The sequence below is a fragment of the Protopterus annectens genome, chromosome 1.part1 (genome assembly GCF_019279795.1).
Source record: "Protopterus annectens isolate FY-2018-M chromosome 1.part1, PAN1.0, whole genome shotgun sequence".
NCBI classification, from domain to species: domain Eukaryota; kingdom Metazoa; phylum Chordata; order Ceratodontiformes; family Protopteridae; genus Protopterus; species Protopterus annectens.
In genome coordinates, this window is record NC_056726.1 from 1,334,117,337 (window position 1) to 1,334,135,514 (window position 18,178).

Here is an 18,178-nt window from a genome sequence, read left to right on the forward strand (position 1 = left end):
CATTGCTATTTGTAACCCTCGTGAACAACTCTCAAGAACCCACTTGTCTGATACAATCTGATGCCAAAGGAGAAGACTGAGAACCATTTTCTGGGAAAGAAGAAGTGGCAGGTTAGGACAGAGGGACAGAGGACAAGTAAGAATACTGAAATAGTCGTTCTGAAGATGAGGACCGTCCTTTATTTCTGGATGGGTTCCTGTTTTTTTATATGGACATTCCTGCAACTTTTTCTTAAAACCCCACTTGCCAGAAGCTTTTGAGATTGTTTATTCTGCTTTATTGAAAAATGACCCAGAGGTTTTCCAGATTTACAGAGGGAGGGATGAAAAATGCTAGTAACTCCTTTAATCGGCTTGCCTCGTTCATCAAATGTTTGAGTACCTGGCTAGCAGAAGTACCAAACAAAACCTCATTATCCAAAGGAGAATGCAAAAATCTCACATTTGACTTCTTGAAAGAATTTCTGATTATGTAACAACACAAAAAGTCTCATAACAATAGCAGAAGCTGCAGCCCTGAATGGAGAGTCAGCACAACCATACACACTCTTCTAAAGAATGTTTAGAAATTTGAAAAGAGTAGTAATAACAGAAATCACAATGAATCTACCTTCTGAAGGAAAGGTGGCAGAACTATTTCTCAGACTGTCAGCACAAGCCAGTATATACTTCAACATATATAAGTGATAGTTCAGAATTCTGAAGGGTAGAGTAAAAGAAGAAAAAACATTCTTCCAAAACCTGTCAAAGGCTTTCCTGTCCTTATCTGAAGGAGAAGGGTTAGTATTTACCAAATAATTGTCAGCAACTGGAGAAAAAATAGAAATAGCAGCTGAGTCAGACCTGGCATCAGATATTTAGACTGAGGGACCTTATAGATTCTGTCTCAGTTTGTTGGGACTGAAGGTTTACTCTCACGTTTCTTGCAGGCTAAGTTAAAAGCATCCTTCAAGGTTGGCAAAACAGGACAGCTGGGAGTAGAAAGTAGAAAATCCACTTGCAACATGTCATAATATCCTTTTAAAGAACAAGAAATCTCTACCTGTTCCCTCTGAAATAAATTATTCATTCCAGACACGGTCTTAGGAAAAAGAAAATTCCCTTTCAGTAGAGACTGAGGAAATTTTTTCACATAATCAATGTCTGGGCAATGAGAAGAAACATAGAAGATGCTCTGTCCCTCTCAGAATCCTTTGACAAGTGATCTTCAGCAACTGACCCTGGTCAAATTAATAAACTCATCTTCATCAACAGAAAAACTGTAAGCAGAAGAAGCATGCTTAAGTTTGTGTTTCTTTTCCTAGAGATATCCCTGGAAGGAGATTGACTAAAGAGTGGCACTTCAGCTTGGGAAACAGGTGTCTTACTCCACTGAAGCCTTATCTCCCCAAAACTTGGAAGAAAGAGCCAACCAGTGATTCGATGAAGCCTAGGAGGAGAGTTTTTGAGGGTGGCAAGAAAGTAGTGAAGTGTTTTGACAGAGAGGCTGCTTTTTTCCCTCAAGAGATTGTTCTTCAGCAGTCTGGGTGCACGTGTTGAGAGTAGATAAAGACTTTGGAAGACTAGATGACTGTTAAATCCTTGGCAAAATATAGCACATATAGCTACAGCCTATTGCAGCAATGATGTCTGATGAGCATCTACATATCTCTGACATTAGAGCATGAAAATAATTACATAGTTAGTATGGCACACTAAACCAAACAAAAGCTTTTCAGGATTTTCCCTCCTTCAGCAAGTAGCAGTAGCAGGCTCCATTACTATTCAGTCAAGGTTAGCCGTTGGTGAAATGACACACAGCCAATGAGGTCCATGCCGTCTCCCCCATATCCCTTAGTGCCACCATCATGGCTTCCACACATCATCCAGTTTATGCTTTTTATACATTTCTACATATTTCTCTTGTTCTTCAGGTTTCTCCTGACTCCTTTCAACATACCCTTACCCAAAGCCGAATCATGGTCAAATAGGACCCTAGGCAGGGTAATGGCCTGCCCCCCCCCCCCCCGTGTAGGCATACCAGTATCGCATTACTTGTCTGTCACTCCCCAATTACCTTAAAACACCATTCAAACCTGCCAGTGCATGCACTATTTCTTTTTTCACCTCTACAATGATCACAGAGATTTGTATTTAATTTAGACCTGTTATTTAAACTTTTACAGCAAAAACACTGACAGCCATTTGCCTAAAAAAAAAATAGTCATATGCTAAAACAGACTTAGCATTAGCAACAGTAAAATAACCCTTCCCTTGAAACTGAAATTTATTGAAAATGCATCTAGCAGTCCATTGAAGTACAAGTCATGCTGGGACTCATAGTCAAACAGCATATAGTGAAGTACTAATTAGCATCTATATGAATGGTGCTGGAATTCAGAAGACAAATGTGCAACACTAACAGCTTGGAACAGACTTCTGGATGCAAGTGCCTCTTTTTGAGGGCAGACTAGCAGTACTGTCTGCTAAGGTTACTTGGTCAGCATCACAAGGTAAATAAATAAAGGTTGAGGGAATTAAACTGTGAACTACAGAAACAATTCATAGCCTTATTCATCTGCACTAAGTACCAGAGAGTGTTGTAATCCAACATATTCTATTTCATACCAATGTGCATTCAAAAAACAAGGTTAACTAAAATGTATCCATAGTTAAAATATTAACATTAAAATTGTAGACTTCATAATGGCATGTTTATTCACAGAAAATATTAAAACATACTGTCAACAAAACAAGGAAGTCATGAATTGTACCAAAAAAACAAAATTCATATGATGATGATGTTCTTGTTTATTACACTCAATTCCTTCCTTTACACCATAACTACTGTGAGTTGCAGGAACCAAGTATTTGTACAGAAGCACACAGACACACACACACACATACACACACACACACTGCATAACTATAGAACTGAAATATCTGCGTCAGAATAAGTGGACAGATACATTCATAAATAATAGGCCAGAAATGTATCTTATCTCGCTGCCGTCAAAACCATAGAGTGGAACTCATTATAACCCTTCTGCCCTCTCAACATCTTAGCTCAAATCAGAGACTAAGCCCAAAAAATCACAGACTAAATATTTCTCTTCATTGCTAGAAAAAAAAGCTTTGTATTAGCAAGCATTTTCTGATGGAACTCATGCCTGACATTATTTAATGACTGCAATCTAAAACAATTTGCCAGAAAGCCAAACATTTTTACAAAGTACCTCTGAACTTCTTTCCTCAAGAATTCTGGACAAAGCCATATTTAAACATTGTTTGATTTAATGTATTTGTTTACCAGATAAACTCACTGTACAATGTGCCCCTTTGAGCACTGAGTGACTTGATAAAAGGAACTCAAAAGGCAAATGGAGGTTGAAGGATTCAGGCACTATACTTTTGACTATAGCTCACAGCCTGAAGTGTCATAACACTCTGATTAACTTGAAATGTATTTTCTGAACAACAACTACGAAACTCTTATGACTAGCATTATTGGCTGACTGCCATGCTCAGTGATTTATCAGAAATGAAGATGCTTAAAAATGTCTGGCAGTTAACACAGTAGGTTATGGTTCTAAGCTGTTAATTGGCTATTTCCTGTAGTCAAAGGTATAGGGTTTGATTGTTTCTAGTTAAATGTGACTTTGTGTAAGTCGCTTAACCAGACAATGAATACAAAATGTACTTCTCAGTAATGCTACTCCAATCACTGATATTACTGACTATAATAGGTGCACTTTAGAGTTTCCCCTAACCTTTTTGATTCAATGATCCCCTCAACAAAAATCACGGCTAAGAAAATAAGTCTTAGTCTACAACTTTCCTTTCCTTCTGCATCCTTTTAACACAGTTCAGCCGGGACAGATCACACTATAATTAAAATAGAAGAAATAACTAAATCAAGCCAGGGATCTGAGGGCCACTAGGCCCCCAGAAACCATCTTTTTCTAGATACTCCAATGTGCATTTTGGAGCCCCCCTCCAAATGTTTGATAAAATGATGACCCAAAAAAAATCTTGGCTAAGGGAAGAAACTCAGTCTTATTTTATTTTTTAAGTGTTGTCTTAAAAAAAAAAAACAGCAGTTCATAGCAAACTGAGAAGAAAAACACTTGTGAGGATACATAAATCCCATCTGGGAATAATGCCTGCCTCCCTACTCCCTCAAATAATAAAAATGACAAAATGAAAGAAGAAAAGAAGCCACCTTCTATCTATTCCTCTGGTATTAGACTACAATGAAGGGCTGTAACTCTCAACTGTACAGACTTTTGCATAATGTCCACATTTTTTGCTTCATAGTCTTGGTCCATTTTTCATAAATGTGTGGTTTTCTGGCAAATCACTGACAATTCATTAAAGTTTGAAGTTAGAAAATAATGACAGAACAAGTTTCAGACTTCAAACCTTTCATAAAATTCATGCTAATGCAAAATCTGTTATTCTATCAATTTCTAAGTTTGTAAGAGCAATACTTAAAAAGTGTCCCTATTTTTGGCTCTTTCTCCCCCATTATTTATGGCTTTGTCCATTTTTCTTGTTCGAAGATGTTGAGAAGTATGATGAAGGCACAAACGGCCACAATAGTATCTTCCACAAATTTGCTATCAAACATTTCTATAGCATACCTCCTCATCCTATTCTCAAAAGGCAGACACCTTCTTTGTTCACCTCTGATCAGACTGGCACATACTTGAAAGAGCAAATAGAATACAGTAACATATGAAGTCCCTCTTGGGACATGTATAAAACAGTGTGCTTTCTTACAGCAAAAAATAACTACCTGTATATGAATCATTTATTTGATTATCTGGAAAGTAAAAATATGATCAGAGTAATCTATTCCAACTTGTTGGTCCTGAACAATTTACTGTCACTAGACAAACCCTAAAGACCTTTTTAGCACACCTTTGATGTTTGCCAGGAAAATTAAAGAAAAAATGATGTAATTGTCCACAGCCCCCACACAAGCTATAATGACATTCTGTGCACACTTATGAGGTTTGACTGAAAGGTAAATTAAAGTAGTAACCACACACACATACACACACACACACACACACACACACACACACACACACACACACACACACACACACACACACACACACACACACGTAAAACAAAAGCAACCTTCTATATACAATTTTGAGCTGAGTTTGTTTTAGACAAGATGAGGTTCAGTACACAGACCACTACTGTTCTTGTGCTAAAGTCCACTTAAATAGCCTGAGGTGTTGAGGCCACCAGGACTGAGGGTCTAGCTATTTCAAGAAGCATTTTATGCCTTATTTCTGAAATATAATGATGTAACGTATATAACTGCTACTCAGAAGAGAGTTATGCATATGCACAAATGAAAATCAATGATGTTATGTTTTACATACGTACACAGTAACACCACTTCTGAAAGCCATGTCTACTACACAAGTTATAGTGATTGTTCACACAAACACACATAGAGCCAGGTTTATCACAAAATGCATCCATGCATACACATGCACGCATACACATACATACACACACACACACACACACACACACACACACACACACACACACACACACACACACACACACACACACACACACACACACACACACCATCCACTTACTTGTAGACAAATTCCTTTGGGTATCCTGGCCCTGCTTAGCTTGTCTGCCATTATGATATAGGACACTACAGGATACTTGAAGGGTTGAGGAATGCTGAATAGCCAACTCACAAGCTATCACAATCAGCTTGCATAGAGGGTATGACCTTGTTCTTCCCTGCTTCTTTGTGTGCAATATGACAGCGGTATTGACTGTAATCACTTTAAGAGGTCCTGGGGACCATAGTTGATGGAGAGACTTAAAGGTATGGATCACAGTAAACATCTTCTTTGTGTTGATGTGCTTTGGCCTGTCTGAAAGATTCCATAGACTTTGCACCTTTTTCCCCATGGAAGCCAGGCAAAATCTGATGCATCCATGATGAGAAATTGGTTTGAGCTCTGAGGTGAGAAGCGGTGGCCTGGGTTCAGTTGAATTTATTGTCTTCATCAATGCAGTTCCCATTTTAGAAAGTCCAAAACAGGAATTTGATACTCCAGGAAATGCAAATGTTGGGTCCTTTTGGTTTTTACAAACATTGCACCTATCTCATGTGTAACCTGCAAAGGGAATCATGAGAATCATAAAAGCCATGAAATAAAATATCCTAAGAAACTCTCTTGCAAAAGTCCAAAACTGATTGGAGAAGTTCCAAAAAGATTAGAGATAAAAATCCACATTCTCTTGCTGTAAAATGCCTTTTGAAGAGAAGACTCTGGAAGGCACCCTGGAAACACAGTCCTATGAGACAGAGTCAAGGAAGATTTTGCAATATTTAACTGGAAGCTCAGACTGATCAAAAAAGACAGAATCTAAGTTAATGACTTTTGGCATCTGGATAAAGGCTCTGGAAAGATAAGTAAGGCATCTAAATAAGGAAAAATGTGAATGCATTTAGTCTGTAATAAGCTATGACTGGAGCTAGACATTGTGAGAAAATGTTTAGAGCTGTAGCTAATCCAAAGGCTTATGCAATGAACTGATAATCTGACCCACAAACAGAGAACTCCAAGGCTGACAGTATAATAGGGATGAGAGAGGAATGAAGTATATCCATTTGAAACATATCATAGTATCTCCTCAGGTTAGGGTGAAGATCTGTTGTTAACCATAAAAATACTTCATTCATCCTGGCTATGGTGTGAGTAAAAGAAATTTCTTCCACATGAGGATAATAATTAATATTTTTCTCACTGTCAGAGAAGAACCCTATCCCTGTCAAAAGTCAGAATCATCAGACACTGTTTCCTCAGGAATTATTTTACAGGAGATGCCTACCTGTAATGGTTTCAATCTTGAAACAATTAGAGTAAGAGTCTCCTAACACCAAATAATGTTGACCATTCCACTTGAAGATGTCGGTGGCTACTGTTAACCAAGGTAGTTCAGGAATCTGGTTTAGCTGAAGTGGTTCCTACTGTTGATGTGGCTTTGTACTATTACACATGGAACAAGATAAAAGTGCTCTCTCTATGTCTTGTGACATAGAATACCAAAATACTAGTCTTCTTGCCCTTCTTTTGGTAGAGTCGGTACCTGGGTGACCACAATGCAAGATAGTAATGTACTCTTGTTGCAAGGACTTTGGAACAATTACTTTCACACCTTTCAGTATGATACTATTGTCAGACAAAATCTCATCTCTGTAAGGAAAATATGGTTGCACTTCTTGAGGTAAACTATATTGCTTTGATAGTCATCCTTGATGGATAAAGTGGTCCAGCCTTTGTAAAACTGGATCTGTGGCTGCGTGATCTCTCAACTCATCAAGACATGTGGAAGAAAAAATTCTCACTCCCATAACTTCAAAATCAAGGTTTTCATTCTCCTGGCGTTCTGTGCTGTTTCTGGGCGATCTGGATAATGTATCAGCAAGATAAAGAAGTTTGCCTTTCTTGTAGACAAAAGTGAAATTATACTTTTGCAATCTCAGTGTAGAATAACGTGTGTTGTACCATTAAGAAGCATTTCTAAGACTTGAACGTGTATATAAATAGCAAGCACTTGCTAGCTTCAGTATCATTTTGTGAGTACAGCCAGAATTTGAACATCTATGTATGAGACAGCTAGTTTGCATAAAAGTTAAAGTTATTTAGCTTAATTTCTAATGAGTTTGTACATAATAAAGCTGCTTGAACAGAACCCACAATGTTCGTCTACTTCATCCTGACCAGACGAGCAACATGGTGTCAGAACCAGGATTCCAGAGACTGCTTTTCAGAGCCACGAGGTGCAGAGTTAATGGTGAAGGCCAACTAAGTGAACCCAAAAATAAAGGGCCAGAAATGAGCTAAAGGTAAGAAAACCTGCATGAATTATTTATTTATTAAAAAGATAAAACGGAGCATTACAAGGGCACAAAATGTATTACTAAGCAAATGAATAGCTCAAAAACATTTATTGAGCAAATGAGAAACATAAAAAGCTTATTAATCAGGCAAAATGCTTGAAATTAAGATATTTGATAAAATAAGCATCAAAAAAGCAAATAATGGGTTTAGAATTACCTCAGAATTGTGAAATGAGCATGTTTAAAGTAAAACAAGCATGTTTAGAGTTAAAATGAGCACAATGGGAATAAAAAGAGATTAAATGAGCAAAATGAATATAAAAAAAGGCAAAAAAAAGGGCACATTAAGTCTAAATAAAGCCAGGCGACTGCATGTTTTTTTTGGCAAATTACTATGTTTTGGCAGAAATTACTACTTCACATTGATTGGAGCTTTGAATAGTACAACTAGAGTTGTTCGAAGTATTTCAAAGTGTCTAAAAGTGTTTACGGTGTGTGTTTATTACTGTGCATTTAGTCCAAAGAGTTTGTTGTGTGCAAAGTACCACTATTTCATAAAGTTCAGTAAAATACAGCCATTTCGAAAAGTTTCTTGTGCTGGGTATATCTATTTGCAGAGTGCTGCCATTACAGAGTGTTTCTTGCACTATACAGAGTTGTTTAGCAAAGTACTGCCATTTTGGGGAAGTTTCAGTGTTCTGTGTGCTGTTTTTTCATAAAGTGCAATTACTTTGAAATGTTTCTTACGCTAAGCTTCTTCTGCCCATTTCTTACACACCGTGCAGTTACTTTTAAATATTTCTTACAATGATGATAAGTGACTTTTACTGAACAGTAATTTCAAGAGTATTCTTGTGTCCAAGAGTCTTATTTCACAAAGTTCAGTGGCTTGTTGTGCTATTGGGCATAATTACAAGTGCTGGCATAAATTTCTAACATGTATATATGTGTGTGTTCTTGGATACTGGGAAAAGTCTTCACTGAGATGTATTAATATGGCAGATGGTTTTCAAAAGCCACTACCATTTGCATTTGATCAAAATATTGGAGATAATTGGAGAATATTTGAGCAAGAGTATGATATATTCATGCAAGCAGCTTATTCTAATAAAGATGCATGCACCAGGGAATTGAATTTGCTAAACTTAGCAGGCTCAGGGGCCATTGAAAGGGAGCATTCATTTGTATATGCACCAGCAGTGTATGAAGGTGAAGGGGAAACAATCATTGTATGATTTTGCAGGCTGGGAAGACCCTGAGTGTTTGAAGTGCAAATTTAGAGAGATGTGTAATCCCCAAACCAATGTTACATTAGAGAGGCATTTGTTTTCACAAGTGATCAGAAGCAGGAAGAAACTTTTGCAGCTTATATTAATAACCTGAGCAACAAAGCTAAAACGTGTAAGTTTGGTGATTTAAAAGATGAGTTAATATAGGACAGGCTCATGTGTGGTATTAATAGTGCTATTGTGAGAAAGATTTTGACTCATGACAGTGATTTAATGCTGAGCAAAGCTACTGAGATTTGTCAAATCCATGAAGTTACAGAAAGGCACACGAATATGCTTGCAAGTGATAAGAGGATGGTTTCAGTAGGCTACAGAGCAAAGGTAAACAGCACGCAACATGTGACATGCAGAAACAGGCCTAAGTACATGGCAGCTACAGCCCCTGCAAGTTTTCCTGGAAGGTCCCGTAATCTTCCAGCAAGTTCTAAGACTAGTTCAGTTAACGGAGCATGCTCAGTTAAGTACAAGGGTGAATCAGCAAAACCCAAGTCAAGCTTTATTGTTAACTGTCACAATTGTGGTGCCAATCTTGAGTCTGAAATAAAAAAGTGCTTAGCATTTGGTCAGCAATGCCATAAATGTAAGAAATGGAACCATTTTAAAAAAAATTGTGAATCAAGTAAGCCTTATGCTGTTATAAAGAAGGATCATTTGAAAAGCAAATTGATCAAGCAGAACTGCAACAGTCTGCTTACTATGTAGTGTGTCAGTAGTTGGGGAAAGAATTGATGCAGTAGATCTACTGGCAAAGAATGAAGCATGTTGTACTGTTGGAATCAATGGTAAACCCACTGAGCTGAAAGTAGACACTGGCTCAAAGTGCAATGATATGTCTGCAGATATTTTTGCTAAAGTGAGAGCTGGTGAACAACTAAATGTGACCAGTTGTGGGAAACTTGTTGCTTATGGAGGTGAAGAAATTCAAACCAAAGGCTCAGTAGTGCTTTCATGTTATGTGACCAAGAACTGTTATAGCTTATTATTGTATGTAGTCTGAGCACCTGTGCAGTCATTATTGGGTCTCAGAGACAGTTTAGAAAGGAATATGCTTTTTTTACCAAAGAAGTTGAAGTAAGCGCATGTCCCAGTTCCAGCTTCACTAACACGATGTTTTCGATGACAAGTTGGGCAAACTTCCACTCGTGTATTCTATGAAGTTAGACCCAGAGGTCAATTCATTGCATAGAACCAGCAATAAAAGTTCCAAGAGCCATGCAGCATAAAGTCAAAGCTCAGTTGGACAAAATGGTGCAGCAAGTTGTAATTTGTCCAGTTACAGAACCTACAGAATGGGTGTCATTCATGGTAGCAGCTCACAAAAAAGGCTTAGACGAAATCAGAATATGCATTGACCCAAGAGATTTGAACAAAGCATTAAAAAGACCTCATCATTCTATGTATACACTCGATGAAGTCATAGCTCTTATACTGAATGCCACTATTTTTTCTGTCTTAGATGCAAAAACTTCATTTTGGCAAGTGATGTTTGGTCGCAAATCTTCATTACTGACTACATTCAGTACCTCATTTCGCAGATACAGGTTTCTCATGATGTCATTTGGAATAAATTCTGCAAGAGAAGTCTTCCAGCATGCAATGGAGCAATTTTTTTCAGGTTATCCATGTGCCATAACAGTAGATGATTTGTTAGTCAGAGGCAATGGTGAAGCAGAGCATGACAGAAATCTTGAGAGTTCTAGAAAGAGCACATGAAGTGAACTTGAAGCTCAACCATCTAAAGTGCAAGTCCAGACTATCAGAAGTTACATATGTAGATCATTTATTTACTAGCATTGCCTTGAGACCAGACCCATCCAAGCAAGCAGCTATTATTGAGATGTCAGCGCCAGATAATGTACAAGTTCTATAATGTTTTCTTGGTATGGTTAGCTATTTAGGAAAGTTTATACCAGACTTCAGTAAGCTGATAGTGCCATTGAGAGAGCTAACATGTAAGAATGTTACATTGTCATGGTTAGAACATCGACATCGCCAGAAAGCATTTGAAGTCCTTAAGCTAAAAATTGCTACTCCACCTACATTAAGATACTATGATGTCAACAAACCAGTAACTCTTCCCCACGATGCTTCAAGATTTGGTCTAGGTGTAGTCATTCTTCATGAGGGTAGACCAGTAGCCTATGCATTTAGAACACTTATCCAAACTGAAATGCAATATGCTCAGATTGAGAAAGAACTTTTGGCTATAGTGTTTGCATGTTCTAAGTTTCATGATTATATCTATGGTTGAGATATTCAGATTGAAACTGATCATCAACCTCTGATTACTATTTTAAAGAAGCCTGTACATTCAGCTCCAGCAAGAATGAAAAGAATGATGCTTAAATTGCAAATGTACAACTTCAAAATGGTCTACACAAAAGGCAAACTTATTTTTCTGGCCGATACCTTATCCAGATCACCCAGAAATACAACAAAACAGCTTGATGCAGAGAATTTTGACTTTTGATGCCATGGAAGTGCATAATTTTTCTACCACAAGACTTGATGAGCCAAGAGATCACACAAAGACTGATCCAGTTTTGCAAAAGCTCAGTCACTACATCAATGATAGATGGCTGTCAAAGGAATATAGTGTACCACCAGAAGTGCAACCCTACTTTCCTTACAGAGATGAGATGTTGATGGAAGATGGCATTATTTTCAAAGGTCCTACAATTGTTGTTCCTACTTCCTTACAACACAAATGCATCCGGATTTTGCATCATGGTTACCCATGTTCTGAAGTTACCAAAAGAACGGCGAGAAGATTAGTATTTTGGACTTTTTTAGCAAAAGACATTCATAAAGTACTTTCTTCTTGTTCAGTATGCAATAGTACTAAACCGCATTTGCAGAAAGAACCACTTCAGCTAAGTCAAGTTCCTGAACTACCTTGGTCAACAGTGGCCACTGACTTATTCGAGTGGAACAATCAACATTACTTGGTACTGGTAGACTCTTATTCAGACTGCTTTGAGACTGATCTACTACCTAAACTAAGTTCCACTAATGTTATTACTAAGTTGAAATGTCATTTCTTAGTCCATAGAAGTTCACAAAAGCTTATCTCTGACAATGGTACCCAATTTACCAGTCAGTTATTTCAGAAATTTCCAAGAGCATGAGACTTTGTACATGTTACTAGCAGTCCAGAATATCCACAGTCAAATGTACTAACTGAATCTGCAGTACAGAGTGCAAAGCAATTAACTGAGAAGTCAAAGCATGGTAATACCAATGTCTTTTTGAATCTACTCAATCTGAGAAACATACCTTGTGACAATATACTTTGCTCACCTGCTCAGAGACTTCTATCCAGCCAAACCAGAGCAACATTCCCTATTCCAGTTTGTTGAGGCCTAAGGCTAAAAACAACAAAGCAATCAAAGCCCAATTATTTATAAAGTTCTCTTTCCAAAAGTCCAGTAATGACAAATTGAGTAGATGTTTTCATTGTTGAAAGAAGGAGAGACAGTGAAGATACAAACAGTGAAAGGTTATGACTGAATTGGTCAAATAACAAGTATATATGCAGAGCCAAGATCCTATTTTGTGAACTCTGAGGGTGTGGAGTACAGGAGAAATTGTAGACTTCTTCCTCTATCAGAAGTGATATTGCAGCATTGTTCCTGTGATACAGACTCTTAATCTCAGAGCAATTCAGACAATGTTCCTGATCTAGAATGTGTGTTGATTCCCACTACCATTTCTGATGGTGTTCCTGATGTCCCTAAGGTTGAACATTCAGCAGAGACAATCCCAGTTGCTAAACCTAATTCCAGTTTCTATATCACACAATTTGGTCATATTTCCAGACCCAGTGTGAAATACACATCAACCTGGACATAGTGGCATATATGTATCTAATTCTGCATAACTGCATGATGAAAATTGTTTTATATAAATTGCATGTTAGTCAGTATCATCAATATTGCATGACACATTTCTCAAAGAGGAAGGATGTAGAATAACAGGTGTATTGTACCTTTAAGAAGCATTTCTAAGTCCTGAACATACATATAAATAGCAAGCATGTGCTAGCTTCAGTGCCATTTTGTGAGTACAGCCAGAATGTGAACATCTATATATACGACAGCTAGTTTGTATACAAATTAAAGTTATTTAGCTTAATTTCTAATGTGTTTGTACAAATTAAAGCTGCTTGAAGAGAACCCACAATATTCGTCTACTTCATCCTGACTAGACGATCGACACTCAGCATCATGCATTGCAGTCTGGCTGGAGCTGAATGCATAGGCTTTCTTAAGATTGTGATTAAAAGTTGGTGGTCTGTTTCAATCTAGATAGGTCTAAGATAAACATAATCATGGAACTTCGAACATGCAAACACAATTGCCAAAAGCTCTTTCTCTATCTGGGCATACTGTATTTCAGTTTCGGTAAGAGTTCTCAATGCATAGGCAATAGGTTGACCATCTTGTAGAATGACTGCACCAAGACCAAATTTCAAAGCATCACATGAAAGAGTAACTGGCTTATGAACATCATAGCATCTGAGAGTTGGTGGACTAGCAATTATCTGTCTCAGGATATCAAATGCTCTTTGGTATTGTTCTAACCAAGACCATGATACATCTTTATGTGTCAACTCTCTGAGTGGTGCTGAAAGTTGGCTCAAGTCTGGAATGAACTTGCCTAGGTAGTTAACCATGCCAAGAAAATGTTGTAGGGCTTGAACATTGTGTGGAGCTGGCATCTCGAGAATGGCTGTTTGCTTGGAGAGGTTTGGTCATAAGCCTAAACTGGTAAATAAATGACCAACATAAGTAACTTCTTGTAGTCTGAATTTGCATTTCTGTGGCTTGAGCTTAAGATTCACTTTACATGCTCTTTCCAGAACTTTTCTGAGGTTTCTGCCATGCTCAGCTTCACCATTACCTCCTACTAGTATGTCATTGATTATAATAGCACAAGGATACACAGAAAAAAGTTGCTCCATTGCACATTGAAAGACTTCACTTGCAGAATTTATCCCAAATGGCATTTTCAAAAATCTGTACTTGCCAAATGGAGTACTGAAAGTAGTGAGCAATGATGATTTCTTGTCGAGCTGAATTTGCCAAAATTAACTCTTTGCGTCTAAGACAGAAAAAACAGTGCCATTTGGCATCAAGGCGGGGGCTTCTTCTACTGTGCACATTGAATGCTGAAGTCTTTTTAACACTTCTCATGGATCAATACATATTCTGATATCATCTGAACTTTTCTTATGAGCTACCATCATGGAAGATACCCATTCAGTTGGTTCAGCAACTGGACAAATCACAACTTGTCAAACCATTTTATTTAGCTCGACTTTGACTCTGTCCTGCATGGCTACTAGAACTTTTCGTGCTGGCCTGATAACTGGACTGACATTTGGGTCTAACTTCATGGAGTACACAACTGGAAGCTTCCCTAATTTGTCTTCAAAAAGATCAGCATAGGTAGAAAAAATGTACTGGGTGAAATTAGAGTAGTGATCTTTCAAGCTAACACGATGGATTTCCTTGTTAAATGAAAAAAATCCCATTTTCAATCTTTCTCTGAGCCCAAATAATAACTAGATGTGCCTCTTGACCACATAAAATGACAAGTCCTAGCTTCTCCCAGCAGAGTAACAAGAAAGCAATACTGAGCCTTCAGTTTGAATTTCTTCACCTTCATAAGCAACAAACTTCACACACTTTGTCAAATCAATCCTTTCACCATGACACACTCCAGCAAATGCTTCCGCTGACATAACATTGCACTTGGAACCTATGTCAACTTTGAGATTTATGGGTTTGCCATTTATCCGAACACTACAAGATACCTCATTCTTTGCCATTAAATTGCATTGACTGTTTCTTAAAGCACTGACACAGCATCCACATAAAGAGTAGGGCTACAGCTCTCTAATTGATCAACTCATTTCTTAAAATGTTCCCTCTTAATAAAAGAATGTGGGCCTTTTGATTTACAAAACCTTTTGAAATTATTCCATTTATTGCATTTGTAGCATTTCTGACCAAAAGCTAAACATTTTTCCCTTTTAGATTCATGACTTCCACCATAATTGCAACAGCTAGCAATGAAAGTAGGTTGGGACCTATGCTTTGTGTTTGTTGACTCACTCATGCTCTGCAATGGCTGTATTCTGAGGCTAGGTGTCATGTCCTTAGCAGGATACAACCCTATAAAGCTAAGGCTACTGCAGCAGTGATCAATATGATGAACACCTATACTATTTTCATCATTCCCGTTGTTTAAATGGCATGTTAGGTAGATTCGCAAATGTTATCCAGTCTGGGAGTTGGAAGGATAAAGATCCACAAGCCCCTGGCAATTGGTCCCAGCAAAGCCTGCTCTGAGCATTAAAAATGAAGTCAATTTGTAGAACTTTGTGATGGAATGAACAGAGGGTCAGGTTGATGCCTTTAGAATGTTTCTGGACTCCACTGCTTCCAATATGCCATCAAAGAGGATAAGGCCCTAGTTGAGTGAGCCTTAACTTTGCCTGGAAGTGATTTACTATGGTGGAAGTAACAGAAAACATCAGCAGAGGCAACCATCATGCAAAAGTTTGCTTAGAAACAGGAAGACCTTCTGTAGCTTCTGTATAGGAGAGAAACAGATGTTTAGGTTTTCTGGCTAGCTTTGTTCTATTAAGGTAGTACCTGAGTGGCCTGTGTGCATCCGAGGTTTGCAGAATATTTTCTCTCTTGTTTTTTGGAATAGGATAGAACACTGTGAGATTGATAGCTTGATTCAGCATAAATTTGGAAACAATTTTAGGTATGAATGATGGATTAGTGAGTAACACAATCCTGTCCTTGGGAAAAATCAGATAGTGCTGGCCCACTATGACAACTTGCAGCTCAAAGAATTGCATTGCAGGTGTCAGAGCAATGAGTAAAACTATCTTCCAAGTAATGAATCGTAAACCAGCCTGAGAGGCAGGTTCAAAAGGAGGTAAGGTCAATTTTTCAAGAAAAATGTGGAATCCCATGGAGGAAGAATTTCCTTGTGAGTGAGACTCACATGGAACACTCCTTTTATAAACTCTTTGGCCACAAAAAGAGACAATAGACAAGCTCCATGGGCAGACAAGATGAGATGACCATAAGATGCACTTTGATAGAAGCATATGACAAACCATCTCTAAGTAGCTCACATAAATATTTCAAAAGCAGATGAGTCAAAACCCTTTCAGGCTCTCTATTATTGGTTAAGCACCACTAAGAAAACCTCTTCCACATGAAAACTTAATATTTTCTAGTTGCAGGTTTATTTGCCTCCTTGAATATCTGCTGCACATCTTCATGGAACAAAAAGATTGAAAAATAGAATCAACCAAGAAGATACAGTCCTAGGGATCCTAAATAAAAAAAAAAAACCTCAGATAAACGATCTCCCTAGTCATCACACAGGTCCAAGAACTTGCCAAGAATATAAAGGGGTAAAACAACAGTGTAGATGAAAAATGTCATTCCAAAAACATTTAATAGCAGCAGTGAAAATGAAAAAAAAAAAAACGCTTTGTACAAATGAGCAAACACAACTCAAAGAGCATGTACTTTCATCTCACACAGGACTTTATCAGAACTAAAGAATATCATCAAACATCACTTTATATATAATAATTTATTTCAAATCAACTAATTACTTTAAAATAAATAGTCATCCTGCTTAAAATTTAAAGATACAGTGTAACTGCTTCATCGAAGTTGACACTTTCATAATAATAAACTTCACCAAACTCCATATAATATTAAACACGACAAAATGGTGTTTGAAATAGCTTATCCCTTATAGTAAGTATAAATACATTCTATAAATATTAATCTAAAATTAATTTTGTTATATACAAAATCTTAAAAATATATAAACATACTTCTTTATTGAGTATATTAAATTTACAAGAAAATTGACTTCTAAATTAAAATGTAGTAATAAATGTTTAATAAATGCGTAAAAAGATAACCAAAGTCAGGCCACTCTCAACTTCAAAACCATAGCTATAGATACAGAACCATGAATTCCAAGGTATTCTGTGGCATACAATTTAAGTTGCCAACAGAGTTTCTTGTATTCAATTCTTGCCTCTCATGCTCCACCCTTTGGGTCTCGGGGTACCACTTCTAGTACACCAAACACAAACTTCTTAAATTTAACACATTTTATGAAGCATTTGTATAAGGTACTATTAGAATTGCTTTTTTGAATATCATAATTGTCTTTATATATTCTTTTTTTCAACTTTTCTGTCTTTCCAATATAAAAGGCTGGGCAAGTCTCACATCTTGCAATGTAAACCAATTTACTACTATTGCAATTACCTAGGTAAACTCAGCATCTTCAATAATAAATCTGCATTGCCCACACTTACCACAATGTTTAGTGCTCCTTGTAGTTACCCTGGAACTCATACAGGGTTTGTGTTTAACAAGGGTTATACCAAACATCTTGTATAACATATTTCTTCTAAAGATAGACTGATTTTTACCAACAACACTTTTTTATTTTATACATACCTGCACTGTAGGGAATAATAAATGCACATTAATTTTTGTTTGAGGCATTTGAAGTCAAAACATTGTTTTGTTCTTGTTGTTTCAAAATGGAATTGTGAGTCATTTAACCTTTTCCCAAAAGGGATATATATATATTTTACCCCATCCTTTGTATATTTCCCTACAAATGTCCATCATCAGTGGTAATGGGTAGCCTTTTTCTATAAGTATTTCTTCCACTTTCTTTATCTCTAACACCAGTCTTTCTTTATTACATGTCATTCTGGCTACCCTAACAAGTTGACCCTTTGCTATATTCTTATGACATGAAGGGGATAAAAGCTCTCAAAGTGCAAGTATGCATTTGAAAAAGTTGGGTTTCTATATATGCAAGACTCAAAATGATCAGAACTCTTGTATATAATGGTATCTAGGTTGTTCATACTTTCTGAATTAAAAGAATGTGTACATTTTAGGAAGGAAGTGGTTTGTTTCAAATACTCAAGGAACAA